The sequence below is a fragment of the Myodes glareolus genome, chromosome X (genome assembly GCF_982192425.1).
Source record: "Myodes glareolus chromosome X, mMyoGla1.1, whole genome shotgun sequence".
NCBI classification, from domain to species: Eukaryota; Metazoa; Chordata; class Mammalia; order Rodentia; family Cricetidae; genus Myodes; species Myodes glareolus.
Window position 1 is genome coordinate 56,906,288 of NC_142053.1, and position 17,484 is coordinate 56,923,771.

Sequence of the window (17,484 nt, forward strand, 5' to 3'; positions counted from 1 at the left end):
ACACAACTGATTTAGAAGGACTGGTTATAATGGAAGAAGTATCATCTTGTATGCCTCAGGGTATCTGAGAGTGGTGAAAAACCAATAGGGAATCTTCTTTTTTTTTTCCTTACTTGCTCCTACAAGGAGGGTAGGATGAAGTAAAGGAAAAGATGCAAGGAGCTTGCACAGAGGGAAAAACAAACAAACATGAAACAGAGCCCTGACTTCTCTGTTTTCTGACTGCAGGATTTTCTTTTATTATTTGGAAAAAATAGATTTTTTCTCTAAATTTGTAAATATTTATGACCTTTTCCCCCTGGATAGGAAAACCAGCTTTACTATGGAAAGTGAGGAGTGTCTGTAGAAATTACACACAAAACAAAGTGTATTCCAAATCCCTTACAGCTAATCTCATTATAAATGGGAACTTGTTTTCAATGGTGGCAGGCAAGAATATAGTTAAAACATAATAATTTCAAATGTCAATAGATAAATGTTCCACCAAGCTCTGAATTTCAGGTGCCTGTGCAGGAGTCTTCTGAGGATTAGTGGCTAGAATGAGACAGATGAAGTTGAGCCCAGCAGATGGGAAGTTATGTAGTCAGTGGGGGATATCAGCTGAGCAAAAACTGAACTCCAAGTTAGAATAGGTCCTGCATGATTGTCACACTGTTAAGTAATACAAACAGAATGAAGGTTCTTTGGAAAGGTCACATAATCCGTTTGTCTCCTCTGCAACAAATCGCACGAATGCTGCTTGGAGGTGGCATATTACATTTGCCCCATTTGGCTTACTGTACCTTTTCCTCACTGTTGTGATAACAAAAACCTTTTAATGCATCTTGGCTGCAGATGTCCTCTTGCTTTTGTATCTCAAAAGGAGCAGCTAAAAACCTGCCAGAGGCACTGCTTGCCCTGCAGGTTTGTTCTCTTATCATCCATTTTAGCTGATGTATTTGTACACCTTATATTTCTGTACCATAGCTCATTTTATCCAGAAGGTATTTTGAGGGAATACATGGTGTGTCAAGGGAACCAAGGACAAATTGGGCAAAATGAGACTAATTTTATCATGCAGGGGATGTGGCAGCTGCAGCAAATAAAAGAGATTGTTGAACAATAAAGTTATAAAATCCCAAGCCTCTCCTTTTGGAGACTTTGTTTACACCTTACATTGAGAATACACTGATGGTGTCCTCTGCCCTTTAAAAGCAATGCTGTGACTTTCTGAAATGTTGCTTTGGCCCTGAAGAATCAGACCACATAAAACAGGAATGGTCTATACTTAAGTAGCACCTTTCATCTGACAGGCTAAATCCCCCTTACAACCTTTGGTTCATTAACTCTCATAATACCGTCCTGAGGTGACATGAATAAACCCCATAGTTTATAGATAGGGTAAGAGAAAAGTCAGAGCACAGTTAGCTGACTGACTTGGAATGTTACAATATATCTCTTTCTACAATGGCAATTGATTGTAGAGCTCTGTGCTCCCAAGATATAGACATAACAATTCCCAGGGTAGTGGCTTATGAACCCAAAATACCACTGAAATGGCAATCATGCAACAACAGGGGCGAAAAAGAAAGGCTGTCCTGTATTTACAACATTATACAAGACGAACCTTTGACCATATGCATGAAATTGATATTATTGAATCTTGAAGACTCTTTCTCAAGCAGAGGCTGATATTAACACCCACAGTAGTATTCAGCAGTCTCAGACTTAAGAGCACAAACGTGTAGAGGAAAAAACTAAGAAGATGACAGCTCATGGCACTGATGTGAACATAGAAAACAATCCCAAAGTCAGCATCTAGAAAAGTAACAAATATCTAGGGAAAGAAAATTAAAGACTATTAAATCCAGGGTTGAAATAAGGAACAAGTAGGAAAGAACTTTGTAATTAGTTAGACTAAATACATTCTTGTCTGTCAACTCTGTGTTTCAAGCAAGAATAGTGCATGTGTTTGGTCTCTGATGTCTTCATAATCACCACCACAATATCACTGTTTTCTTTTCTTGTACAATATTTTATTAATTCTTTGATACTGCCATGAAAGGTGTTTCTGTCATATTTCCTCCTAAATTCTCCCAAGTCTACTTCCAAGTTGATCACCTCTTTGACTTGTGTCTTTTTTAAGTCTAAAATTCCCCTGAGACCAATTCAAGAAGCTAATGTACTAAATGGATCCTCATCAACCTACCAGGGATCACTCACAAAAAGAATGGATTTGATTTCCACAAGAGTCATTAACTGTAAACAACTCCCCAAATGATTGTGGGTATTCTTGAAACCCCCTAACATTCCACACTAAAATGCTAACTGGCTTGATCTTATACAAGTCTTATGCAAGCAGCCACACCTACTGTGAGCTGTCATGGTATATCCAGAAGATACTGTTTGCTCTGGAAGTGGCCAACCTGATAGTCTGATCCCTGAGATTTTTGGGATGAAGCAGGCATGATGTAGATATCAAATTTGTGGTTGAGCACTCCACTGGAATTTGTTCTCAGAACTTGGACCAGTTGTGATTTTCCCTGTTAAATACTCTCTAGTGCACAAAGAAACTTGTGATGAGGTGTTAAGATAAAACATTTTTCTGATTGAAAATGGTGTCTGGTATTCTATAACTGCAAAATAATTTAACCTAATTCATAAATTTAGTTTTCTATTTGACGTGTGGAAATGTTTCAATGATTGGGATTGATGTTCTCAGGGCACTCTGACAATTTATGTGGTTGTCGTTTTGTTGTGCTGTTTGGTTTACATTAACCCAGGAGTCATATGAGAGTGATTTAGAAAAGTTGTGTTTCCAGTGTCATAGTGCTGCCTCTAGTGACATTTGACATCTTAGTGATATTCTGGAATAGACCAAAATTCAACTCTACACTACAACAGAGAGATGGCCTTATGCCTTGAACTAGACAGAATAAAACATACCAAAAAGCCTTATCAATAACATGTGTACTTGCTACTTGCCATTTTGATTTCATTCCTGCTCCTGCTGTATAGGATATGGTCTATTCAAATGATAAAACAGCACATCCTCCTTCCCTAAAAATTTAATTGCAAGTTCAAGAAATTGGATTTAATCAAAGATTATGTAAATAATTGGCCATTATTGAAACCCCAATGTTTATTTATTTAATCACTTTGCCTCTTCAATTTCTATAAAAAGTTCAAGTGATTAAAAGTGCTAGCATAGATGACTGACAACATACCAAAACACTGGCAGAAATTTCTGATTCACTTGCAACTATTTGGTCTAGCAATGACAGATAACTTATGAGTCTCAATTTTAGACAATAGTTGTTTGCTTTTTTCAGCATGTTACCTAAAATATAAGCTGTCAACAATAATATATTATCTATGGTTCTTATGAATAATTTTATCCTAATTTGTTGTAGACTAGAATTTGAATACAAGGAATAAAACATTTAAAATAAAAAAGACACTAAGTTCTTAATAGTTCAACTGCAATAGATAATAACAAGTAAGAATTTTAAAGAATTCAACATCATTTCTATATCCAATATCACTGCCTCTTCAAAGCTTAATTCTTGCCTACAAACTTTGTTCAGTGTCATTCCTGGGTATCGGGACAATAGCAGCTTAGAATGATTATTTCTTTACTGGAGGACATTGCTAATGATTTGAATTATTACAGCTAACTCTTAATGGTGCATTTCCACGAAATCTGTAGACAAGGTCCCATCAGCACAGTATAAAATAATCTTAACTCTGCTATACTCTCAGTTACCCAGTGGATGCACTTCATTAAGGAACTGAGATGCCTCCAAGTAAGTGCATCATAGGAATTCAGAGTCAACAAAACAAAGAATTCTTCACTATCATGTCTAACTTCTTTCTTTTAACTGAGAAAATTATAAAAAGTGATCCTTCTGAGACCAATTTCTTCCTCAATATTCATGTCAAAATTTAACATCATCCCTGACATGATGCTTCTGTTGGGTTGAAAGACTCTGAGTTTTCTACAAAGTGAAGTATTCTGGAGGAAATGCAGTATTGCTTTTTTAGAAATAAACAGAGTTGCTCCATTCTATAGAGGGTAGAAAATAGGAATTCACTTCGTACAATTCAATTCCCTTGGTTATACAAGTCACATGCATTTAGAGTTCTGGACTTCATTCTAAAACATTAGAATTACTTTAATTTATTTTATATAGTTTTGTTTTAGCTTAGTTTTCTATTAGTTACTTGCTGTAATATGAAAGGACTACCTGTTTACAAAACTCTCTTATATCTCTGGATGATACATATATTCTGGCAACCAGAGTAATTGGGTGTCTTCCCAATTCTGGGATATATTTCAGATGAAGTATATTTCCCAAACTTTCCAGGTACTGCACTTTAAAAAATTTCCAAGAAACATAACATATTCTTCAGTAACACATGGGTTTGTAGGTTCTTGGGCAGCTAGATGAGCCTTGCCTTTCCTGATGTTTTGCTGATATGAATAAATGGACAAGGAAAACTGTTTGAAAAATGATGCTTACAAGAAATCTCACACTAGATCAAAATTGAGAAATAGATGGTTATTTATTTAGGGGTAGACTCACATATCAGAATACTCTGCTGGAATGGAGATCAGAAACTGAATTCTGCAGCTGGAAAAGAGCCCGGCATAAATAGTATAAGAGGCCATATCCAAGTGGGTAGGCAACTACTGGCTATAAGACTTCCTTCAGCACCTACCCCTTTTGTTTAAATAAGAGAGTTCTAAGCCTAATACAAAATTCTAGGCTATAAGAACAAATATATTCAATAATTATCCTATCCTAACTAGTTTAAGTCTTAAAAAAAATAACTTGGCAGTCATGAGAGAAAAGTAACTTCAACTATCTAGTCTTCAACACCATCAAAGATCCAAAGAAGGAAGTAATATTACTTGAGTAAGCTGGAAGTACAATCAGGCAACTTCTAAAATGTGCAAGGAATGACAGAGACAACTGGCTACCTGGGCATTCACCTAAAGTCTCATTTGCAACATTGAAGCAAACAACTTTGGCTAAGTCCTAGAAAAACTGACAGACCATTTTTAGAGACAGAAAATTTTTCAAAATGGTTTTAGCCTGTCTTTGCAAGATTTGACAGTGCGGGTTATCCATTTCCAGATACCATATACCTTGTCAGTGGTGGAGGAATTACATTTTCCTAGAGGACCTGGCAGACCTGTTTGAGATTGGATATGTGTTATGTGTATAGCACAAAGCCTATTCCTGATTATGTCTTGTACCTGGATAAATAATGAAGTCAATCCTGCACCATCTGGTATAAATTTAGTGGTTTCAATATGGAAGACAACTCTTTCTGCATATTATGAATCAGTAACTATATTAAGGGGTTCTTTAAAATCCCTTAGAGCAATGAGAATAACATATAATTCTGCCTTCTGGACTGGTGCGGGAGAATTGTCTGTATTCTGTCAGTCATGTTTTAAATAAACGCTGATTGGCCAGGCAGGAGGTGTAGTAAGAAAAGCCAGACAGGAAGTGGAAATGATGCAAGGAGAGCAGGAGAATTCTGGGGAGGAGGAAGTTGATTCCTCTCACTCCTGTCCAGATCACCGAAGCAGCAGGATGTGATCTGCCCCAGCTGGAAAAGGTACTGAGCCACATGGCTAACATAGATCAGAAAAATGGGTTAATCAAGATGAGAGAGTTAGCCAGTAAGAAGCCTGACCTAATGAGCCAATCAGCATTATAACTTACAGAGACCTGTGAGATTGATTTTTCTCTGGGACTAAACAGCTGGGGCTACCGGGCAGGACAGAAAACACAAACAAGCAGGGCCGACCCAACATGTTACACTGGACAGAATTAAAAGGGCTTTGTTCCAACTTACTTAATTCTTCTGATTTGTAACCTGCTTTCCCTGATTTATTTCCATTAGTATAAAATGTACAGGCTCCAGTAATTGGTGCATCACGTACAATTCAGGGAAGAATCCAAGAAGTTCTCTTTATAAGGTTAAGTCTATCACTTTTGAAATAATTGCTATTAATTTCTCCCAAAAGATAGTACAATATCTTTGTCATGGTTCATTGTCTTCCCATAACTTTTTTATTTCATCGGTAATGAAAGGCATTATAATTTCTGCTGGGTCTATATTTGCTGATTGACAGAGTCTCAATTTACCATTTAAAATTAATTCAGAGACTATTTCTATATAAGTTTTTAATTTTTTACTTGGTTAATGTGGCAAAAATCCATTCTAATATAATATCATCCCTCTGCATTAAAATTCCTGTAGAAGAAATTCTGGAAGGCTTTTTGACTGGAATACTTTTAAGATTTGGATTCACCCTACCCACATGTGCCTCTTTTCTCCTCAACAATTGTCATTTCCTTTTCAGCTATTAATTCTCTGGGATTATTCAAGTCTTTATCACTATCTAAGGTTTTGTTAAATGCATATTAGATCAGGTGTTATCCCAACAGCCAGTCATAGATTGGAAATGTCTCCTTACAATCTTTGAAAGTCATTAAGAGTCCCTACTAATTTGTGCCTTTTGAGTTCTAATTTTCTGCAAACCTATTTTGTAACATAGGTAATTGATAGAATCTCCTCTCTGTATTTTTTCAGGAGCAATTTGTAATCCCCATTTTGGCAAAACTTTCTTTACTTCTTCAACTATTATTTCTAAAGTATCTGTTTATATCAGATTGCAAAATGTCATCCATATAATGGTAAATTATAGACTTAGAATATTGCCTGACTTACAAAGTATTGGCACAAAGTGGGGCTATAGAGTATTTCTTGTGGCAGGACAGTCCATTGATATCCACTAGTAGGCTGAAAATTATTATAAGTAGGCACTGTGGAGGCAAATTTTTCTCTATCCTTTTCTTGTAAAGGTATAGTGAAGAAACAATTTTTCAAATTAATAACTATAAAAGGCCATCCTTTTGGTTATAAACAAGGCAGAGGAATTCCAGATTGTAGAGGGCCCATAGGTTGAATTACCTTATTGACAGCTCTTAGAACTGTCACCATTCTCCATTTATCAGATTTTCTTATTACAACAAATATAGGAGAATTCCAAGGGCTAGTTGATTCTTCTATATGGTGAGCATCTAGGTGCTCTTGTACCAGCTGTTCAAAAGCCTGAAACTTATCTTCAACTAGAGGCCACTGCTTAACCCATATAGACTTTTCAGTTAACAATTTTAAAGGTAGGGCTATTGGTACTTCTAAAGGTTTGCTAGTTGTTTTATGTTCTTGGACAGCCTGAATGTCTGGTGACCTTTGTGTATAGTACCTTATAATATCCTTCCCAAAATCATGAGTTTCTGGGACTTCATGAATGTTAATTTGGGTATTTCATTGCTTTTGCAGGTCACAACACCATACATTTACTGTAATATTAGCCACATATTGCATCAGCTTCCCTCTTTGACCTTCTGGCCCAGTACAGTAAACCCATCTTTTGCTTTATTTAACTTGAGATATGGTTCCAATTCCTAGTAATTGAACATCTGCCTAATGAAAAAGCCAATTTTGATGCCAAGATTCTGGATACTCACATCTGCACCTGTATTTATCAAACCAATAATTACAATGCCAATTATATGCACTCTTAGCTTTGGTCTTTGATCATTTATAGAAGTCTGCCAGAATATACGTTTCTTATTTCCTATTTGAATTTTTGACTTATCCTCCATGTTTATGCCATCATCTAGAACAGTATGGTATTTTACAGAATGCTCTGAATTTTTTAATTTTCCTGGTGAGCTGGTGAGACATGTCCTTCACAGTGACTGGGAATGACTGGGCCACTTTTGGCTTGGGGGCCTGCAAGAGGCCCATCAAGGAGTTTCCTAATATTAACAGGTTGCCTTGTCAGTCTTTTGTTGATCTGCATTCATTGGTCCAATGTTGGCCTTTGCCACACCTTCTACCTATACCTGAAGGTTGTGTCCTCCTATTTTTGCCATTTTCAGAGGAGATATTATTCCTAGAAATTCTTTGTCTACAACCACTTCTCAAATATCCTACTCTACCACAATGAAAACATTTGGCATTTTGATGTCTTCTCATTCCTTTGGAAATTGCTTCTCCTACCCAAGATTCAGTATTATAGTCAAATGTCTCAATGTTCATTGTATGCAGAATCCATTCATCCATAGGTGCTGATCTAACCTTTAACAGCCCAAGTATCTTTTTGAACTCTAAGTTGGCCTTTTCAAAAGCCAGATATTCAATAAGTACTCATCTAGAATCTGGGTCTGTTACTCCTATTTGTACAGTCTTAGTTAATATTTGTAAAAAATCAGTAAAAGGTTCTCTCTGGCCCCATTTAACTCAGGTATATGATTCCTGGGTTACTGAATCCTGTCCCAAGGATTTAAGGCTGCTTTGTGGCACAGGGACAAGATTTGTTCACTGTGAAGAGTTTGAACCTGTGGGTCAGCATAAAGGCCTTCACCAAGAATTTAACCTTGGAAAGTCTAAAGGCCTTTTTCTTTTCCCTGTTGTTCCAAAAATGTTTCCTCTTCTCTGAAATAAATTCTAAACACTAATTGAGGCCCATCATCTAGGACTGCTGAAACTACCTGAATTCAGTCAAGTGACAATACTTTGATGTTAGAAGACCATGCCATTATCATCTCCCTAACAAATGTGTAATGCAGGCCATAAGTTACAACAGCTTGCTTAATTTCTTTTAGACCATTCATTCCTATAGGTATCCATTTACCCTTGTCAGATCCTTTTGGGCCTTTAGAACTTAATACTTTGTCAGAGAAGATTATAGGGTAGGAAGCTAAAACCCTGGATATGTCATCGCTGACAGCTATTGGTAATGTTAAATCCTGTCCTTGTGCCTTCTTCCCCTGTTCATCAGCTCCAATAATTTCCTTAATTATTTCAAATATTTTTTAATATTGTCTTTTGTAAAGCCTGAATCAACTGGCCTGTACATATTTTTAGTGATTTCATTGAGGCACCTAGCCTATGGTCCTCATTTTGCACATGTGATTCCTAGGTCTGAAGTTTCTTCTTTAAAGATCACATCTAATCCTTGGACATTACTTGAATAGCATGCAGATTACTATCCTGGACAGATACTCTATCTGCGTACTTATCATAATTTTTTTAACAAATTTTGATTGTCAAATTCAACAGCATGAATTCTTTCAGATAACTTCTTAATACCATTAGATATGGATTCAATTGTGTCTGTCAAATTAATGCTATCCTTTTAAAAAGAATTATTTTTTTCAGGTAATTTTTGATTTTTGATGGTATTAATCCTACCAACTAGCTTTTCATTATTAATTTGTATTAATCTGTAAAGACTGTATCATTCCTAAAAATGCCACATTCTTTCTTATTGAGAGAATATGAAGAAAAAGCTGAGTCCCAATACCCAATAAATTGAACTATCACCATAACCATATAAGCCTTGCATAATACAATCCATAGTATTAGAAAAAGAGTTACTAAAAAAAGATAAAAAATAAAACTCAAAAAAACAAAAAAAAACAAAAAAAGAAGAAGAGTTACTATATTTCTAATTTCTATATTAATACAATCTTCCATATTGATTTATTAATTACCTGTTATGTGATCTGGGAAACTATTTTAGGTGTGGTAATCTTTATTGTCCATTAGATGTTGTAGTTACAGAGTCACGGTAGAGAAACAAACAGTCTTGTGCCACTTTAGTTTATGAGCTGCTTTAGTTTCCCATCTTGGTACAGGTTAAATACTGAGAAATATGCTTTGTTTGAAAAATTAAAGCAATTAAATAGATTTTGTACAGGGAACAAGAAAGGCAGAACTCACGGGCAGGGAGCAGAAACCGGAAGCTGTACAAGTCACCATACGGCAAGGAACTGCAGCAGGGAACACAACAGTCATGCGTGCACTTGGGAAATTTCCCTGTTATTGCACGCAGTAAGCTTTGCTGTGGTTGAGGTTCTACAAAAGCCATCTTAGTTAAAAGCAAGCCAAGCATGCAGGGTTGGGTGAATGTCTGGTCCATTGACTGGCTAGGCCTTTAGACCATCTGTCCTGTAGGCATGGAGTCCAAATCCATGTGGGCGCCAAATGAAGAAGGACACTTCCCACACTAGATCAGAATTGAGAAATAGATGGTTATTTATTAGGGGTAAACTCACAAATCAGAATCCTCTGCTGGAACAGAGATCAAAACCGAATCCTGCAGCCAGAAAAGAGGTCTGATGCATGCTCTACATCGGCGTAAATAGTATAAGAGGTCATGCCCCAGTGGGCAGGTAACTACTGGTTGTAAGACTTCCTACAGCAACTAGTGAACAAAACACTCAAGGGAAGATATACATGAATAATGGATGCTTTTCTTGGCCATTCCCATCAAAGTACTCAATAAGGAACAGAGGGAACAAGATTTCTCAATCACTATTTTGTGCATATCTATGTATTTCTATAACTATTGTATGAAATGATGTCTTGGAAAAATATCACAAATAACACAAATAGGAAGCTTGTGAATCTCACAGATAGAAAAAAAAGATTGAAAAGAACAACAAAAAATAAAAACTCCAAATTATGGCTCCTTATTTTATAGAGACAGGATTTCATTTTTAGGTAAAAAATGTAATCTCAAACTGTCCATTTTATTCAAACATTTAATAAAGTAATATTAGACAGGTAAATAGACAGACAAAATATGGATTGGTAGAAATTTGTAGTTATGGAATATATTCACAAGTGCCTTGTTTTCATAGACATTGCTTTTAATTTGACAACACAAACAATAAATATGTTAAAAAGAACACAATTCATTATAGTTTATGCTATGAAAGAAGCTATTGACTAGACATGGAATGATAGAAGATTGCCTGTAAGTATTGTGAAAGATGAAAATGAACCTAATAAGTAAAAAGATATAGAAAAGCACACAAAGTAGCAGAGATAACTACCCTGAGGCCCAAGGAGCTTGATATTCTCAGTGAAAGTGTAAAGAACTTATGTATAATTTGAATCTATTTAAGGATTCACTTATCCTAAAATTTCAATCCATGTAGATATATTATAATGTTAAATTGGTACTAGAAGTGGGGTATTGCTATGACAAATCTCACCACTTGTTTGGGTGAGTCAAAGTGGAATAATTTTGGAATTTATTCCTAAATCAGTTTAACAGAACCGGCACAGATTTCTGTAGATTCCCTGCTGTCTGATATAGTTTTAAATAGATAGATAGATAGATAGATAGATAGATAGATAGATAGATAGATAGAAATTTTAAATAAATTTAATAGTTAAAAAGTAACTGGTCACAGTTACTTTTCATCTCCTAGAACTTCTCCTGAAGAAAAATGTAATAAACTGTTTCTCCAAAATATATTGCTTAGTTATAGCGGTAAGTGGTATTTCAAGATTGTTACTGAACTGCTGGTAATCCTTTATTTGTCATTTCAATAGAGACAATCAATCACATATAACATAACATAATATTAAGTTTAAAATTATATTTGTACGGTTAAACTCTGTAAAAATTGAGAACCTATATGTCAACATAATAAATTTTGGAAATTAGATGTACATAGTTTCTTCTATCTTTATAAAAGTATGATTTCCAATCAGTGCTTAAAATTATAATTAAATAATATGAAGTTTATCCTTTCCTATGACATCTTATATCACTTTACCACATGAAATTTCTCTTAATCAAAAACAAAACATAACAAGATAGTTCACTTACCTAAATTCTATGTTTATTAGTAAAGTACCAGCAGGTAGGAGGAAGTCTTCCAGCAAAGAAAAATATCAGAGAGATTATGGCATCATGCATGAAAACTGAACAACTTCAAACCAGATAACATAGCACCACTGATAAGGGAAAGTGGACACAAAATCTACCACTAACCAAGAGTCTTTCTGTGTAATTAATACCTGCAATGTATTTCTCCTATCAAGAGCCATTCTACATATGAACCACATTCTGGAGGAGGCCCCATGCCCAGAAGCAGTTGGTCCAAATAATACAAACACCAAGTTTTGTTGTGTGTATTCTTTTATTTTGTTATTTTTAAAATTAATTAATTAGTTTATTTAAAATTTCCACCTCCTCCCATTCTCCCATTTCCCTCCCATTCCCCCCATCTCCCACCCCCTAGCTCTCCAGTCCTAAGAGAAGTCAGGGTGCCCTGCCCTGTGGGAAGTCCAAGGTCCTCCCCCCATCTTAGGAAGGTATGCATCCAAACAGACTAGGCTCCCACAAGGCCAGTAAACACAGTAGAATCAAAATCCAGTGTCATTATCATTGGCTTCTCAGTCTGCCCTCATTGTCAGCCACGTTCAGAGAGTCCAGTTTGATCACATACTCGTTCAGTCCCAGTCCAGCTGGCCTTGGTGAGGTCCCATTAGATCTGTCCCACCATCTCTGTGAATGGAAGCACCCCTTGCAGTCATTTTGTGTGGAGAAAAAAGCAAACAATAGCATAGTAATGATATCAATCTGAATAAAATAACTAAGAAGTTTTTGTTCATTAATATCATTTTTGTTCAGGAAGACGTTGAACAAAATATCAGATTTTGATGTTCTGGTCAGTATCTTGTCCCCCTATAGGACCTGTCGGGGGACTCAGTTCAGTTCCCAGCACCCATGTTAGCAACTACATAGAGGCATATGGTGCCCTTTTCTGCCTATGTAGGTAACTATACACAATGGCTTACATACACACGTATACATATAATTAAAAATAAACATGAAAAACATAAATGACAGAATTAAATTATGAAAAAATGCTCATTTCTTTAATTCAATAACAGAACAACAGTTACAGAATAAAATTAGCAAGTGTAAAACTTTTGCAGTAATAGATATGTAAATTGATATAATTTTTATTTTTTTCATTTCATTTTATTACATAACATCTGCATTGATATAATACTCAGTATTTACATGAATGTTTTCTAATTCAGACTTTATTTTTTTATTTGGTGATTTATATTTAACTATTAATATTGGTCTATTTGATCTTGTCACTATGGCTTTTCTCATTAGATGAAGCTTATTCTTCATATTTACCACAAAGTAAGTTTGCAGAAGATATTATTTGAATTCTTATAAATGTATGTTAATTATTTTTTTAAAAAAATCATTTCTGCTGGATGCAATGCTGTATATTACAGTTTTATTGTTAAAGTTCCTTATATGTGACACTTAATTTACATGTGGCATGATGATAATTTAATTTGTATTCTCTAAAGTCATATGTCCTTGTTTTATGCATTTGTCAGGGATTTTTTTAAAAAAAATTATAATTTTAGAAGAATATAAGAATAAAATTGTGTAATGGTTTCTTTTCCCAAGAATAGACGGTGTTCCAGGAAGAACATTTCCAATCCTATTGTGAGAAGTTTTCTGTAATTCTAAAGGATATACATGTGTATATACAAATATATATATAAAACCTTCTTCATGGAGAGGAAGTCTACATACTGAATAAATGACAATTATCTCATTCCTTTGTCAAATTAAAAATTTTTGGACTTTCATCTTGTCATCATTAACATTCTTTTTTTTATTTTTGGCAATCGTAATTCTAAATAAAAGTCCTTGTGTCCTAGTCGACAGACATAACAGTTAGCATATTCATTAATTTATTAGAACCTTGTTTACACTTTTGCTGTCAATGATAATTGTTTGTTTATTTGGACTAAAGTCACCTGATTTCATTAAAAGCATTAGTTGGTGTCAGTAAATCAAAGTGTGCTTGACTTTCATAATAGTAAATTTAAGAGGTTGATTTCTAATAGGACAGGCAATTTTCAATGAGATGACAATGGAAATCAAGGGCAGGATCTTGATTTAATTTAGCATCTGTGATAAAGTTAAACAAAGAACACAAATTATATGGACAATGTTTTCTGAAAATGCTACATTTTATCTGTTAACTCTAAAAGTGCTCTGTTTAGCCTTTTATTTTTTAAAAAAAGAACAAAACATGCTCAAATGATGTAAGAAAGAGCATGCAGTAAGGTTTCCTAGGTTGTACCTTTTCTCTGTTATTATTTCATTGGTTCAACTTAAAGGAAAATAATTTTAACCAAAACTTGTATTTCCTTCATTGACAGCTGATGAGATAGCTTTGCAATTAAATATACTTGTTACTAAGTATGATGATTTGAGTTATTTCCCACAGTACATAGTCAAACTAGAGAAGGAATTCCCTTAAATTCTCCTCTGACCTCCTCACTCACACTATGGCACATGCACACATGTGTAAACACACATATACAAACACAAATAAATATAATTAAATGTAAATCTCTTTTTAAGATCATATTTTGTCTTTAAGTGGGGCAGTAAAATGAATAAAGGGAAGAATTTGGAGTTTGTAGTCTTAGAGTTTGATCTCTAATTCTATTAAGCATGGAGTAAATTTAAATATTCTCTTAAGCTTTTCTGTGCTTTAGCTTCATAATCTGAAGAGTGGAGGTAGATGACATATTTCTTCACTCTACGTGAAGAAAATGGTTTAAACTATTGGGTGACAGGTAGTTTGTACTATTGGTTAATTTTTAAGGGCACATATACATATCTATAATGAACCTGGTTTGTTATTCATTGTTATTTACTGTATTTATTGTAGGACTTGAAACATATTTTGTAGGAGTAAATCACACAATTGGTATTTCAACATTATTTTATATGTGAAATGGAGATAAAAGGAAAGGAGGAAACCTTAAAGGTCCTGTATTCATCTCTTATCCCAGAAGCAATATTAGTTTAGCTTCATTTTGAATTATATTGTCTCTTGTAAATTGATTTCAAATCAGTTTCTAAATGTGATGTATTCATTCTTTCACCTCAGTAATTACAATTTAGTCAACTGAACTTGATATTTTCATTAATGGGTTGATACTGTTCACTTGTCTTAGGCTTATCCTTGTTAACACCAGCTCTTGCTGATATAAACAGTGTCTACCTACAAACAAAACTGTAAAAGAAGCCAAGTTTGGTTTGGGCTATTTTACTCCACTAGTGACCCCCACATGCATATCCTCCTTTTTGGCATACCCTCCTCCCTATTCAGTTGTCTATTAAAAAGCCAATTTCTACTGTCACCTACATGGCAACTCAGTGGATAGCTAATGATAGTGTTGCAAAAATGATCAGTTTAAGGATTATTACCTCTCAGTGTGGGTAGATTTAAAGGAGACAATTGAAAAAGAAATAAAGGCATAAGAGAACAAAATATAATGGTGCCATTACTAATAGTGAGTGGCATTGTTTGAGAAATCAAATACTCTGCTCATAAGTATTTAATTTTTTTGCAAGTGCAAGAATCAGATGTTCAAATTTAATTAATTTAAGAAAAAGCAAACATTAAAATTAAACCAATGAAACTTATAAAACTGTAATATTAATTTTTAAGATTCTTCTCATTTACAGAAATTTGTATAATTTCAAAAGATGTAGTAAGTGGAAGAATTGGTTCATTAGGTTATTTATTTTAGTTTAAATGTAAATGAATATTAATAACTACTAAAGGTTACTGAACAGAAAGTAGATACAGATGCTACTAAAGGATTAAATGAAGGGATTTGAAAATCAAAGAAAAATAAATCCTAACAAATTTCAGTTTTGCTTATAGTTCCCAAAGCCCATGATTTATTATTTGAAATAATAAGTGGGATCTGAAATGTAAGCTTAAGCAAAATAGGTATCGTTGGAGCTTAGACATTGTTTTCTCGTATTTGGCAAAGTCTAAGCTCCAAAGATTTATTAATATGATCTCATAGAAGTTTTCCAATGTCAGAATTTATGAATTTATTATTCTCCAACTTAGACTTGCCTTGTTTCATAAGCAAATTAGTAATTTGGTGTGTGACTTTGTGAACATACTCATACCTATATCATTATATTAACCATATTTGCTGCCACAGACCTTGTTTTACTCTAAAAGGGCTTGTAGTTCACTGGACTTATTTAGTTATTAAACTAATATACCCTTATACAGTCTGTATCAGAGAAAAGCAATTATGTTTCATAGTACTTGGGAACACAGAAATTATTCACCAGAATATAATAAAAATGTAGTTAGGTGGTAACATCTGTGCCTATTATTTTCTAACCAAAATATTTCCTCTCATATGCTATTGCTTGAGTGTAAGAAAATGAATTTAATATGTGTTTCAAAGCTAGGACAATAAAATGGATTCATTTGTAAAATCAGAGGCTATGCAAGACAGTTACTTTTGAACTTTCTCAATCTGTCAAAAATTACATAATAAAAAGCTGTGTGTTAACAAGTAATCCATGCTAACTCCTATTCTGTATGAAAGGAAAAACAATGGTGCTGGAGATATGGTTCAGCAGTTAAAAATGTTTGATGCACTTACAGAAAACTAGAGATCAGTTCATAGAACCCACATCAAATGGCTCATAACCACTTGTAACCACAGCTATAGATGACTATATATCGTCTTTCATTCATGGGCACCCACACAAATATGCACAAATATGAACAGAAACATATACATATAGATAAATAAATATACATACAAAAAATGAGAATGGGGACACACGGAGGAACAGGAGGAATAAAATTTGGCATGTATATGGTCATATTCTATTGTATAACTGTATGAAATTATAAAGAATAAAAACATATCACAACATATTTAAATTTTAAAATTGTTTTAAATAATAACACATAAAGAGCAAAGAAAAAATAAAATCAGGTTAGGTTTTTTAATGTTCCTTAATAAAAAGACCATGTAATATGTAGCTCCTGCATGTCTGATAATGCCCATTAATATAATTAAATTTCACAAAGACAGACTGATAAAATAATAAAATGATCACAGTACAACCAAAGTATATTGGTGTACAGATGTACTCTTAACAAAAAGTCCCTCATCTAAAGCTAAGTGGTGCGGGAGAATTGTCTGTATTCTGTCAATCATGTTTTAAATAAACACTGATTGGCCAGGCAGGAGTGTAGGTGGGAAAACCAGACAGGAAGTGGAAATGATGCAAGGAGAACAGGAGAATTCTAGGAAGGAGGAAGTTGTTTCCTCCCACTTCTGCCCAGATCACTGAAGCAGCAGGATGTGGTCTGTCCCACAGAAAAAGGTACTGAACCACGTGGCTCAAATAGATCAGAATAATGGGTTAATGTAGGCTACAAGAGAGGACAGGAAGCCTGACCTAATAGGCCAGTCAGCTTTATAACTTACAGGGTGCTCTGTGTGATTTTCTTTTGTGGCTAAACAGCTGGGGACACTGGGAAGGACAGAAAGCACAAACAAGCAGGCCCCCTTCATGTTACAGCAAAGGAATCTGGTTTGTATGTGAGATGTCAACTAAAAGATAATGTGTTTGAATACTTGACCAAAGATTGTGACAATATTTTGAAAAGTTTTAGAAAATTTAGGGTGTGGGACTTAATCTGGTGTTTCTAGTAAGTGTATAGATTGAGGGTTATGAATCATTTCTGCACCTGGCCAGGACACTCTGATTTCATTATATTGTAA